The 14,799-nt window shown below is 44.7% G+C and overlaps 1 protein-coding gene and 1 long non-coding RNA gene across 2 annotated transcripts in view; both read right to left on the reverse strand.

The window, feature by feature from the left end:
• Positions 1-3,702, reverse strand: part of LOC117077506 — a 57,918-nt gene extending 54,216 nt beyond the window's left edge. Inside the window, exon 1 of the long non-coding RNA XR_004434787.1 lies at positions 3,380-3,702. This is a non-coding gene — a long non-coding RNA (uncharacterized LOC117077506). The remainder of the gene's footprint in view (positions 1-3,379) is intronic.
• The window catches only part of NHS (NHS actin remodeling regulator), a 365,929-nt gene that overhangs the window by 203,124 nt on the left and 148,006 nt on the right, over positions 1-14,799 (reverse strand).

Raw genomic sequence — 14,799 nt, forward strand, 5'->3', positions numbered from 1 at the left:
GGGGCCTGAAAATAGGCCAGTGTGACTGCAGCACAAAGCCAAGGGAGGGCAGCAGAGAGAAAGACAGAAGCAGAGCCAGGGCCCACCCTAGGGGCCTTCAGGGAAGTGCTCAGGATTGTAGTCTACAACCAATGATGTCACAGAAAGAGCTGAAGCAGTGGCAGAGGAGGGGGAGGGAGTAATAGTGCGGGAGACTTTGAATAGGTCACTTGGACTTGATAGTAGAAAAGACTGGACAAATGCAAGAGAGGCTACAAGGAGACCTCCAAAGACAGTTGCAGGAGAAGATGGGGCTTAGACCACAGGGGTGGTAGTTAGGATAGAGGGCAGAAGAGGGATCTGAGAGATACTTGGACCGTGAAATGAATGATCCTGGTGATGGATTAGGGGGATAGTGAGGGAGGGGGAGGCCCACTTCGAGCTTGCAATCTAACTGGGAAGGCTGGGGCACCAGGGGATGAACTGGGGGGCCATTGAAAGGGGATGGGAAAGCTCAGAGTGGCCAGGAAAGGAAAGTGTGAGCTTGGATTCACAGCTAGGAAATGGGGGAGGTTCATAAAGGGGAGGAACTGGCCTCTCCAAAGGGAGGAAGGGGAAGGGAATTGAAAGCATGAGGCAGGGGGCAAGGGTGGCCTGGCTGGTGTGAGGGTTTCCATGGAGAGAGAAATAAAGGCTGCCAGAAGGGCCAGGGTTCCTCCAGAACAGCTGTTCCCAATGTGTGCTCCTCCACCTCACCAGAAGCATGGGCTTCAACAGGGAACCTGTTTGAAATGCAGATTTGGCTGGCAGGGTGGCTCCCGCCTGAAATTCCAGCACTTTGGGAGGTTGAGGCAGGAGAATCACTTGAGCCAGCAGTTCAAGACCAGCCTAGGAATTTGAGGCTGCAGTGAGCTATGATTGTGCCATGGTATCCCAGCCTGGGTGGCAGAGTGAGACCTTGTCTGAAAAAATAAAGAAAAAAGAAAGGAAGAAATGCAGATTCTCTGGCCCTGACTCAAACCTGACGGATTCAAAACTCTGAGAGTAGTATTGAGCAATCTGTGTTTTAACAGGATTGTTGAAACAAATTCCAACGTATGCTCAAATTTGATAACCACTGCCCTGGACCAGTGCTTCTGAAACGTTAATGTGCGTCTGAATCACCTGTGGATCATGCTAAACAGCAAATTCAGATTCAGTCAGTCAGTAGTGGAGCCCTGATTCTGCATCTCTAACCAGCTCCAGGGGAGACGATACTGCTAGTCCAAGGACCACACTTTGAGTAGCGAAGGCCCAAATCATCCCTTCACCCCATTCTGAGAGGTTAAGGGACTATCCATCTGCTTGCTGGTGACAAATGGGGTCGGTAGCACTCAACATAAGCCAAAATATCCATCTCTCCAGAAACCTGAGAAATGTCATGCTCCTTAACTGAATTTCCTCCACTTTAAAGCCCAGCACTGGCGTCTCTCTCAGCAGGGCTGAAAAACCTAGCGAGCAGATCGAAATAAGCCTTCCCTATCCAGTGACCTGGCTGGAGAGGGAGAGGAGAGGAGGGGATTTAAATCCAGAGATTGCTGGACATGTTCACTGAAAGTCACTTTCAAGTTCTTCTCAGGCTGTTTTTAAATGACTAACCCCTTTCAGAGGGGAGTTTGATTAGCTTCAACTTGGAGTCAGTGCAGGGAAAGCATCTTTGTTCTTTCCTGTCTGTGGCCCAGAAGTAGAGGGAAGAAAAAAGGAAACCCCTTGGCTGCCACAGAAGAGCCTAAAGGACATGAAGCAGCCTGCACATCCAGAGAGTCTCCAAGCAAAGTGAAAGGCACATGTCAACAGGGAACACCAAAGGGAAAACAAACTCAAAAGACAGGATGCAGTTGGTTTTACCTGACATCCCTTCCTATGAACTCCACACCATCATACCCTAAACACAAAATCTCCTCCTAAGAATGAAACTTAAAATCTGCCTCTTGGAATGAATTTAATCCTGAATGCCCCTCCATGCTTTTTAAGAGCTACTATGAACTGATTTTTTAAAATTTTCTTTAAGGGAAAATGTACAAAGTGGCAAGAATTGAATACATAATTCGAAGACTTTGAGTTGGAGTCTGTGTGGACTCTGGGCAGTTGGGTCTCATTTCTGTTTTCTGCTGTTGTCTGCACTGGGAATGTGGAAGGAGAGCATTTTTTTTCCCCTAGAAAAACAACGTGTCAGCTCTGTTTGTCAGCTTCAGTGACACTAAAGGCATTGCAGTGTTAGCCAAACTGGAGCCAACTGAAGCTTACACACTCCTGAGCAGGAACCAAATCATTGACTGGATCTGACACCTTTAATTTTCCAACCCCTTCGCATCTCTTTTGATTGCTCTTCATATATGTACCTGCGCTGTTCTGTATTTCATATACATATACACACTAACATCTTACTAGCAATTTTTATCTCCTTGACACATAATAAAGGCATCCATTCTCAGTGAAATCAGGCCTTCTGTTCAAAGTGTTTTCCCTAGAAAATATGGCAGCTTCTAATTAAATAACTCAATGAGCAGCAGGAAGGGATAATGTGAAATTAGAGCAGCATTTCAGCTTATATAGCACCCTTCTTGACAAGCAGCACACAGTAGTTGATGGACTTCAGAAAATCAAGCTGTGCTACATTCTCACTGATGTGCTTGGAAAGAAAGGAGGGGAAGAAGGGAAGGAGGGAGAAAGAAAAAAGAAAGTAAAAAAGGAAGGGAAGGAGGAAGGAAGGAAGGAAGGAAGGAAGGAAGGAAGGAAGGGAGGGAGGGAGGGAGGCAAAACAAAGAAAAGGAAGGAAGGGAGGGAGGGAGGGAAGGAGGGAGGGAAAACAAAGAAAAGGAAGGGGCCGGGCGCGGTGGCTCAAGCCTGTAATCCCAGCACTTTGGGAGGCCGAGACGGGCGGATCACGAGGTCAGGAGATCGAGACCATCCTGGCTAACATGGTGAAACTCCGTGTCTACTAAAAATACAAAAACTAGCCGGGTGAGGTGGCGGGCGCTGTAGTCCCAGCTACTCGGGAGGCTGAGGCAGGAGAATGGTGTAAACCCGGGAGGCGGAGCTTGCAGTGAGCTGAGATCCGGCCACTGCCCTCCAGTCCGGGCGACAGAGCGAGACTCCGCCTCAAGAAAAAAAAAAAAAGAAAAGGAAGGAAGGGAGGGATATCTGATACATCCTAGATATACACAGGGCAACACATCACCATCCCTTGGCATCACCCAGCTGTCAATCTGGTACTTGTGAAAGTGTCCTGTGCTTTTGAAAAAGGATGGTGTCCCAGGGCTGTCTAACCTTCCCAAATGACAGACCTAGAACATTCCAAGAGACCATATATTTTTAAATATTTGAGAAATGGGGCATTCCCAGTATAATATATACTCACAGGGATTGTCTTGAAGTGTGGGTGTCTTAATTTATTTTTCCTTCTCTTTTAAAGCCAGCAGCCATATCCTGAAGCCACACAGCATGTCTGAAGAAGGGGTGAGTGAGTCAGCACTCCGAGAGAGATCTGGTTCCTCAGAAAAGAGTCAAAGATGAGCAGCCATGAAGTTCCTCCATGGGTAAACCCAGCACAGCTGCCACCCAGAGCAACCCAGAATCAGTAGTTCTGTGATTATTTCTTAATGCCGACATGCACGACCCAGTTATTCACATGTAACTCAAGGATTCCAGAGTCAGTAGCATCCTTAAGGAAACATTTTCTCCTTCTGTGAGTTTAGTTATTTAAGGGCAGGGGTGATGTAACCAATACTAGACACAAGAACAGTCCTCTTGAGGAAGAAGAGAGAGGAGGAGGAGCCATATCAGAGGCAGGAGCACCCCACCAGAAAGCAACCTGCTAGATCAGGGGCTCCTTGTGGTGGCACTGGTGACAGTTGAGGCTGGATCATTCTCTGCTGTGGGAGATGCACTGTGCATTGTAGGGGGTTTAGCAGCATCCCTTGCTTCTCCTCACTAGATGCCCCTTTTCCCCAGTTGTGGCAACCCAAAATGTCTCCAGACATTGCCACCTGTCCCCTGGGGTGAGGGAAGAATCACCATCCCCCACTGCCCTAGACAAAAGCCACAGAAAACAAGAGGAAGCAGTAGAACAAGTCACCAGACACCAATTAATTTGGGGTGGGGTTGGGAGCAGAAAGGGAAGAAAAGAATGTGGAGACATAAGAGTAGAGGCTCAGAGAGAAGGAACATCTCACAGGTTTCAGCCAGGAAGATCAAACTCAACTTGCAGATAAGACCAATGGGTATAGTCGTGCAACCCACAGACTCAGCATGATTATGGATCCCTTTGAAGGGAGCAGCGCTTTTATAGGCAGGCCAAGGGGACAGTGAAGCCTATTTAAAAAAGGGAGCATCTTGTGGTTTACCAGATATCTTAACAAACTTAAAGAATTCAACGCAGGAAAAAATAAATGCCATCCCTGCATACTCCTTTCCTTAAACTTGGATACTAACAAAACTTTCTGTCAACACGTAGGAGCCTGAAGTGATTAAAGCAAAAGGGAGCACTCCCTCTTTGTGTCTGCTTTTAATCCTCAGAGAATTTTTCTTTTAGACACACATACAAACAACTTGGGATTTGTTGATGCTAACTGCAGGGGGGTTTATGCAAGGAGGGGCGGGGGCCACTCAGACCACAAAATGAAAGGGGAATAGAAGCCAAGAGAGAGAGGGCTGAGAAACTTTCCTTCCCCAGCTTCCAGTCAAGAGGGCTGGCACAGTGCTCAAGGGCATTTGGCGTCAGTCACTGGACTGCTCCCCGAAATGCCCTGAAGGGGCAGAGCCAGGAAAGCGGGCAGAGCCCTCTCTGCCTTTGTCACTTGGAGCCCAAGTCAGCCAAAGAAAAGCTACATGCCACGTTTATCATGCAACAAAAAAGCCACTGCAGAGCCCTCCAAGGCTCCAATACACTTAATAAAGGCTAACTGAATAAACAAAGAACAAGTCCTGAGAACATAAAACTCTTCACACCTGGGTACCGCTTTATTACAGACTCCAGTTTAGCAAGAACCCAGCAAGCTCTGACCTTACCTCGGAAACAAGCCCAACAGGGTGAACTGGTCAGAGAAGGCAAAACTGGACACATCTTCCATCTTCAACCCCTAGAGGAACTGTCTGGTCTGTGCTCCAGACTGTTTTTGCTGGGGGTATCTTATTTAAATTCCTTCACTTGATTATATGTTTTGCACAAGTATCTGAAGTTTTGTTCATTTTGTTGTCAAATGAATCTTCCTGCTTCACTTCTAAGTGAGGTTGAGGACCTCAAGTGACATATGCATTCACGATAATAATAAGAGCAACATTTATAGAGCTCTTACTACAGCGAGTTCAAAGCACTTGAAATACATTAGCTCATTAAATCCCAACTGAAGCCTTATTTTTACTTTCTGCAATTATAAATGATCTGTATCTCTTTTCCTCCTCCCCTACAAATCCTCCCAAACCCAGAAATGCGCATAGAAATAATAGCCAGTCACATATTAGTTGATCTCTGTGCTAGATTGTCAAAATGGCCGCAATCATTCCCCTTTCGGTATCTCCCCATCCATTTGCAATGAGACCTTGCAAGCCCTCCCATCGAGAGGTGGAGTCTATTTTTCAAAACCTTGAATCTGGGTTGGTTCTGTGACTTGCTCTGGCCAATGCAATGCAGAAGTGGCACTGTCTGAGTTCCAAGCCTGGATCTTGAAAGGCCTTGCACACTCCTGCTTACATGCTTAGAATTCTGTGATCACCGTATGAACAAGCCCAGGCTGGCCTGCTAGACGATAAGAGGACACTGCCAGGGGGAACATCCCAGATGAGGCCAATCTAGATCAGCTAGGCCTCAGCTGACCTATCAGTGATTGTGGACACATGCGCTAGCCCAGCCACAACCACCTGGCCTGGGCCTAGCCCAGACTGGAACAACCACTGAGCTCAACCACAGACTACATATATGTTTGTTGTTCAACGCCACTAAATTTTGGGGTAGTTTGTTTTCAAGCAAAGGTATAACATTCAAAGCATCAACTATACTCTTTTAACCTTGTGATTTTCCAATATGGGGTTACAATATGCAATGTTTTTGAAACTTACTTGACCATAAACTTACTCTCCATTTTCTCTCTTCTGTGTGTATATGCACATGCACATTCCAAGGAACACACACACTAGGGAAAGGCTGCTCTAGATCACTCATCACAGGAGTAACTAGCATTGGTTCATCTGTAGGTTTTATGAAAAACAGCTGCTTTTCCTTCATGTCCACTTATAGCTTTTGCTGCTGTTCTGAAAACATTAACCTAAATGGCAACTGTAACAACCAGTGTTATAACAACATATAAGAGCTGAGAAAACCTCCCAAACATTCCCCATCAGTCCTTTGTTCTTACTATGGGCTATAAAGAACTATTTAAAAAGACAAAAATCTTAATCTTATAGAACTTAATATTCTAGGCCTACTAAAACAATAAGCAAAGGTTCTCCCATAAAAACCGCTTCCACTGTAAAAAAACAAAAAAAAAAAAAAAAAAAAAAAAAAAAGAACACAAAACAAAACAGTAAATTGCTGCGAAAAATAGACAAAAATGAACTGGCTAGAAACTGATTCAAGATTCCTTTTGAACAAAATCAATAAAGAAAAAAAACAAAATTCCAAGCAATGCCATTCACTGCTTTAACATTCCAAAGAGAACTCCCACACAAGTATTTTGAACATTCCTGGAAATTCATGTTTTACTTAATTCATCTGCTTCCACTAGCTGATTTTCCTTTTTAGTCCAACCATCCTTCTCAGAATTCAAACAATCTCTCTAATTTCATCCCTTTCTCTGGAGCAGGGTTCAGATGGTGAGAAGATATTATTATTGCTATCATCACGATCAGGTTTCTGTTGATCAAAACTGTGTAAAAGAACCAGGTGCAATTTTCCAGCAGACGCCACAAAATGATAGCATATGCAACCAACATTCTACCATTTTTGTGTAAAGTATTTAAAAACTTATTTGAAAGTTATCTAGTAAACAATAAGTATTTCCAAAAGAGTTACTACATGTGTCAAAACATACACCCAACAGAACAGGACTGCTCAAAGGAGCTGTCATCAGGGTCCGAGGAGGAAATCAAGGTCCTTCCCCACTTTGAGCTCAGCTACTAAGATCGGCAGGCTTGGTATGCCTTCCCCCCAATCAAATACTATTGTGGACTAACAAATATAGAGGGGATGATGGATGAAACCATTAAAGTAAATCATTATTCAGGCAAGAATCCTCTCCACCTAAAGCTAGTGGAAAGAGTTTGATGAGGAACGGGATATTTACATAATGTCAAAATATCTTCCAACAAATTATATTTGTTCATTACAAAAGGAAAAAGAACAACTACACAGATACCAGCTTAACTAATCAAATATGACCTCACCAACAAGGACCAAATGGACATCTGTGCCTCCTGATATGGTCCCCAGAGAACAATCACTTACATCACCTATTCCAACTGAAAAATGCCTAATCCAATGTAAATGTGAAGAAACATCAGAGAAACCAAAATTAAGGAACATTCTATAAAATAACTGGCTGGTATTCTTCAAAAATGTCAAGGCCACAAAAGACAGAGGAAGATTTTTGAACTGTTCTTGATTAAAGGAGACAGGACAACTAAATGCAATGTGGGATCCAGAACTAGATTATGAACCTTAAGAAAATTGTGATAAAGGGCATTATTGGGACACAGAAAGGGCATTATTGGGACACAGATTACATAAAAGTATGAAATAAATATATTTTCTAAAGTTGATAGCTGTACATATATAAGAGAATATTCTCATTCTTGGGAAATGCAAGGGGTAAAGGGAATTTGATGATAGCTACCTATTCCTAAATGGTTCAGCAAAAAAATTCACATATATATATATATACATGAATTAGTGTGGGGGAGAGAAGAGATAAATGCGACAAAATATGACAATTAGTGAATCTAGATAAAGGTGTACAGGAGTTCTTTACACTATTCTTGCACCTGTCCTGTAAGTTTTATTATTTCAAAATAAAAAGTAAGACAAACAAGCAAACACCACCAAATGTGGAGCTTGCTATCAATGTTAAGGGCAAGGGCAAGACAAAATTGGGCCCCAGAGTAGTCAATACACAGCAGAGAGCCAGCCCTCTTCCCAGCTACCCTTTACAGCACTGTCCAGAGTAATCCCCAGAATGGACCCCCTCTTAGTTTCTTTTGAGATGACGCTTTTGTGACCACAGGCCCCTGGCACTCCAGGATGCTGCAGGCCTTGAAGAAAACCAAAACCACTTCGGGCCATGGTTCAATTCTTTGTGAACATTTTCTTCCTGCAGGTTTTCACTGTGGTGGTTGGAGGTCTTATTTCTTTTGCCGGCACTGTTGGGAGAGAAAGACAAGACTGGGCTTTTATTGAGGTGTGAGGGGACCTGGGAAGCCAAGAAACACAAGTAGGGACTCACAGGTTCCAAGATGAGCTGTTGGGGTATTTACTGGATGCCACTGTATCTGTTATCCCTCTTCTGTGTAAAGATTCATTGAGGTCCGCTCATCTGGGGAGACTGCCCTTACTACTGGCTCTGCCTCTGGACTGTCAGGAGCCTTGGGATGAGTCTCATGGCTGCTGTATGCCTCAGTTTCCTCATCTGCTCAGTAGAGATAAGCAATCCTGCTGTGTCATCCCTGCCATTTTTGGCAGCAGCAGAGATCAAGACCTGGGTGGGCCCTGGAGAGACATCCCTGGCAGGAAGACTGGGTCTCTGCCTCTCAAGTGGCACCTGCTGCTGAGTTTCCCAATTCCTGCTGTGTCCACTCATCATGTGACTGGGTTGCTACCTCAGTTTCCATTCCAGCACTCCTGCGTTCTGTCAGGCCTGAGTCCTGCCAGGCTCTAAGACTCAGCCTGATGGTGCCCTAGTTCTCTCCCTGCCAAGCCATCAGGCACTCTGTACTTCCCCACTACCACCCCTACTCACCATATTCCACCTCCATGAGCACACATGCTAGACTCATGATACTTAGCGACAGAACTGCCTTGCTGACCATGGACAACTCCTCAAAAGACAGTCACCAATGTGAGAAGTTTTTTCTTCAAAGAGTCTTCCCTATCCATTTTTTTTTTTTTCTAACAATGATGGACAATGTAACCTCAGAGATGACCTCTGACCTCTGACATAGAACCATACACCAGTGCAACCTGACTGCTTGATGTAACTAGAGCAGGTACCAGGAAGAAGATGAATTAGAACTGCATGATGGAGCCACATCAGTTTCCCAACAGCAGTTACTGAAGGTGGCCTTGTTGGTTCTCACATAATAACTTGGAGAGGAATTATCTTAAGAAAAGAAGAAAGATTTAGGGGCAATGTCACAGATGGCTCCTAACAGACCAATCACCAACTTCACAAATTAACATTCGGGGTCTCTAAATCAACACCTCACAAAGAAAGCTTCCCTGCTATAGGCAAGCCCACATTTGCTCTGAGCCAGGCCTGAACTGAAATCCAGTCCGGGTTTTCCAGATGGCAGCACCAGGAACTTCAGAAGAGCAGCCACACCCAGGCGGCTGCAGCTCCTGAAACCTGGACCACAGAGGGCCCAGAGCTGCTTCCGGAATGGGTGGGGGCGCGGGCGGGGGGGTGGCTTCTGGCTACTATTTGAGCAAATGTGTCAGAGCTGCCCCCAGGGGGAAATTGTGGGCCTGACACAGAGCCCCACTCCCAAGACAGGTTCTTCAGAGGCTGTGGCACCAACCAGGCCAAACCATCTGGAAACAGCCAAGGTTGAAATATTCTCCAGCTCTCTCTCCCGCCCCCTTATCCTATATGTCAGTGGGGCGGCTCTGGAGGAGCCACTGCATTCCTCCGAGGCCAGAATCCACACACTAAGAGCTTGCTCCAGGCAACTCGGAAGCAGCACAAAGCAGAAAATCAGAAAGCACGACCTTAAAATGCCACAAAGAACAGTGGACACCATCTCTCAAGTGACCCTTGTAGCTGGACATGGCTGTGGCCCAGGACCTACCTGTCTCTGTCTTCCAAGCCTGGGCCTCATGCCACAGCCCCAGGGGAGCAGAGACCAAGGTATCTTGACTTTGACAAAACCAGTTAAGGGCTGAGCATGCAGACTGCTTCCTCTGTCAAACCAAAATGAAGGGACCAGGGAATTATCCAGAGAATTGGAACCAAACCCTGATTTTCCAACATAATTCGGCTAAATGAAGACCATTTCTTAGTTTTCCACGTTGCTTCAGCTATGGTGACCAGGTCTTAGCTAGCTTAATAATGAAAGTGAAGCACTAGCAAATAAAAATACATTTGGCTTTGCAAAATGAATGAATGATTAAAAGAAGGCAATTAAGCTAGCAAAAATTGAGCAGACATCTCTCCCAAAGAAACACTTTTGGAAACATATAATGCATTAGATGTAATAGATATTTGTAGGACAATAGCTGGTGGAATAGGCCAGGCATGGTGGCTCACGCCAGTAATCCCAGCAGTTTGGGAGGCTGAGGTGGAAGGATCACTTGATCCCAGGAACTTGAGACCAACCTGGACAACACAGTGAGACCCTGTCTCTACTAAAGACAAAAAAATTAGCCACATATTGTGGCGTGCACCTGTGGTCCCAGGTATACTGGAGGCTGAGGTAGGAGGATCGCTTGAGCCCAGGGAGGTTGAGGCTGCAGTGACCCAAGATCATGCCACTGCACTCCAGCCTGGTTGACAGAGTGAGACCCTCTCTCAAAAAAAAAAAAAAAAGGGAAGGGATAGTGGGCAGGAGAAAAAGGTAGAACTCACTGGAGATTTTCCTCAGTAGCAAAAGCATAGAGAAATGGGAGACCCAGCTTAATGCTGCAAGGTCTCATCGGTCATACATTACAAGAAGAGGCATCTCAAACAGATCTGCCACCCTGCCCCTGCCATCGCTCCAACTAGACTTTCTGGAACAGAGCATTTCTATTCCCACCATGGATATGACATTTCTGAGCACACAGTGAGGCCCCTAGCTTTGTGCTCCTTGGAGAGGGCCAAATTGGGGCTCCTTCACGTAACTGGGTTGCAGAGAGTCAACGCAGCAAGGAAAGAATCTATAGCTCTTTAAAATTCTCAAGAGCAATGCTTCCTAGACTGTACTGTGCATGCGAACCAGTCACCCCGGGCTCTGGCTGAAATGCAGATTCTGACTCAGTGGGTGAGGTTGAGGGTCTTTGTTTCTAATGAGCTCCCTGACGATGCGATGCTGCTGGCTGCACGGATTCCACTTTGAGAAAGCAGGCTCTAAAATACACCTGTAAATAAAGAGAGTGGGGGCAGGGTATGCATCCCAGTTCAAATAAATGAAAACACCCTCTACTTTCAGCCTCTTCTCCATCTTGAAATCACACTTGCAATTAAGAAAGAGGGTTCATGCTTTCACAATTTCACCCAAATAATGATGGCAATATTTAGAATGGATGGAAATGTGTTTCTGCTTTCCAATCATGTTTAGGGAAATTCCATTTAAAAATTGCTAATTTTCTTCTCTCCAGTCTCTCCCTCTCTTCCCTTACAACCCCTCTTAACATGACAATAAGCATCATGCCCTTCAGACAGCATGTTAGCCCAGCTGGATGGCCACAACTGGAGAAGCAATTCCTAAAAGGGGTAAAATGTTTCAGATCCAGCAATTCTACTTTCTGTCCAAATAGAACGTCAGCAATCCATGCTATCCTCAGAGCCAGTCCCAAATCCCTACAGAGCTTGCTTTCTTGGCAGTGAGCAAGACTATCACTGTCTGTGCTTTCATTATCCACTCTTAGATCTTAATCATTCGGAGACATTCCTATTTTCCATGTTTGCAGGAGAAAGAAACAAAAATGAAAAAGTACCTTTCTCATCAAAGCCCCCCAGGAATTGGAATTTACAGAAATAACATGCTATTGGTTATCTCGCCTAATCCTTTAGGGAACCTTGCAAAATTATTCCCTAGGGTGGATTCACTGGGTGCAGTCAAGTTTTAAATGTCCACAAAGATGAGGTTTCCCATAAATTCACAAATGTCAAATGGAACTAACTCTGATGTATGTGTCATATGCAAAGAATTAGGAATGATCAAGAACTAGTTCCTGGAAACAGAAATGTAAGTCTTAACATTTGCTCATTAAATCATTAAAAACTCCATAAGCACAAATGAGGGTGGGGGTGGAGAGTGGGAAACGCCTTCCTTATCTTGGGAATTGAGAGATTAAGAGGCAAAGAGCTTGCTAAATCAGAATTAAAAGGTTGAAGAGCCCTACATGCTTATTTTAAATGAAATGAGGATGATGATGATGATGGGAGGTACATCAGTGATCATCTCTCTTCCTTCCCCAAAGTCCCTCAGGATGGTGGTCCCGGTGGGTTATCCTAAACCACAAATAAAAATAAATATGACTAATAGCTAGAAGCAAGTGGTATTAGAGCTCTTTTAAGCTTTTAGCCACCCTGCCCCTTCCTGGCACTTCCCATGTTTCACGTTTTATTTCAAAGTGAAACCCAAACACGCTCAGGAACATCCGGGGGGATGATGTGCGTGTGCAAGTGCTCCTGGGTCTCAGTCCAGCTGGCCCAAACCTCCTTGTTGTGTAAGGCCCTGGGAAGAGAGCAACAGGCTGTTCCCCTTACTTCTCAACAGCTTACTCATTCATATTGGAAACTAAAATGGGCCACAAAACAATGGAAAGACACATTTCAAAATCGTTACATTTCTTTCTTTTTTATTTTGTGGTTTTGTCATAAATGCTTCCCCCAGAATAAGCCTTCCATGCTGGAGATGAAAGAATGAGTGGTGAGGGTTCCAGAAGGTCCAGAGGATTTTTTCTGCTATGAGGTGTTGAGAAGTCAAGGAAAGCCAAAAGCTGCATTCATTCCCATTGCTTAGACCATTGCTAAATGTAATCATGCTTAATAGCACAGTATGGCTTTTACAACCATTTCTTCAACGGCCAATCTAGTAGAACAGCTGGTTTTTCCAGGAGGCACTGGTGCAGCACAGGAAGCTGCAGCATAATGACAGTAACAACAATTATTATACATATTGAACACTTACTAGGACCTAAGCACGACACTTAGTGCTTTATTCACCCTCCTCTAATTATCACAACAAAAGCCTATGACATAGAGACAGATGAGAAAACCAAGCAACAGAGAAATACAGTAACTTGGGCAAAAGCAACACAGCTGAGAAATGGGGAAGTCAAGTTCTGAACCCAGGTCTCAGCTGGCTGGGAAGCTGGTGCTTTTAACCAGAGGTTCTCAGAATTTGAGTTAGAATCATCCAAGCCTAGGCTGGACTCAAGATCAACTAAATCAGAATCTCAGAGAGTAGGACCTAGTCATCAGTATTTTTTCCAAGCTCCCAGGTGACTCTAATGTGCAGCCAAATTTGAGAACCATTGTTCCCCGCCACCATGCTTCCTTGCCGCCAGGTGGAAAGGCTGGGCCCATCCTAGATCTTTGTTCAAGTCATCAGTAAATCTGCATAGAGAGCAAACACGCATCTTTCAGCAGATGGAAGGATTTTGGAAAGGTCAAAGGTCAGCAGAGGCCAGCATGACAGGAATTGCTGTTACAGTATGTCCCAAGGGCTCTTGCTTGGTGTGTTCAGGGCAAAAGTGAACTCTGGTAGATCATCTGGAGGGGTGGGGAGAGGCAGGCCGTGACAGCTATGAGCTAACTTGGGTTGTGGCCATGCGGTCACTCCTTGTGTAGATGGAAGCTTGTGACTCTCTTTACTACAGCATCTTTTGCTACCATAGTACATTGTATTACTGTTTTCATCCTTATCCTTGCAGAAGGCTGACACATCCCCATCTTTGCTCTGTTGAACTCAGAGTTGGCTTGGTCACATGACTTGCTTTGGCCAATTAAGTGTGAGCAGAAGGGTTGTGTCACTTCTGAGCATAAGCATTAAGATCAAGTGTGTGATCACCATTTTCTCTTCTTTTATCTGCCACTTGGGCCAGCAGTGTTCTAGGCAGAGACCAATCCCATCAGCTCCAGTCCTGAAGTGAAGGAGACAGGAGAGAGCTGTAGCTGACCTGTATCAGACATTTTTCATGAGCAAGAAATAAACATCTGTTGTTGTAAACCGGTGAGATTTGGGAGTCATTTGTTACTGGACTGGTCCTGACTGATACAATCACTCACCCTTGAAATACTCTGATTTCATCTATACTCTAGGGAATACAGATGAGCCACACCAGAGTATTTCCTTCTCTATGGAACTCTTCTCAGGAGGGAAGAATGGAGACACCTAATATTAGTTATCTTCCCCTGATACCTTAAATCATTTCTGAGACTAGAAAGGGCCTAACTAATTGAATTGAATTAAAATGGATTTTCTCTCTCTTACAAATAAACAGCATTTGAAATTAGACACCTAAATCCTCCTCTTCTTTCTCTCTGGTCCCCTAATTTTCCACCAAAAGAGTGAGGGCCCATTTACAACACAATCATCCCTCTAACATTCTCCCCAATACTAGTAGTTCCTTAGGAATGAAGATTTTGAGGCAGATAGCAGCCTAACTTGACTTCCCACCCTGAAACCAGGGCCCTGACTGATTCAAAGGATAGGAGGCACAGAATGCAAATGACACTTTCCTTCCCAAGGCTTGGAAGTAGGTAACACGCTATACTATCTGTAACAGGTGATCCACTATAGCATTGAAGACTTAGAGGAAAATTACAGATCATTTAATCCAGTGATTCTCAACCTGGCTCCAACCTCAGAGGTTCTGATTTAATTGGTCTAGAATTGGATTTGGGCATCAACATTTAACAACAAAGT

The sequence above is a fragment of the Trachypithecus francoisi genome, unplaced genomic scaffold, assembly GCF_009764315.1.
Source record: "Trachypithecus francoisi isolate TF-2019V2 unplaced genomic scaffold, Tfra_2.0 Lachesis_group6, whole genome shotgun sequence".
Taxonomy (NCBI): domain Eukaryota; kingdom Metazoa; phylum Chordata; class Mammalia; order Primates; family Cercopithecidae; genus Trachypithecus; species Trachypithecus francoisi.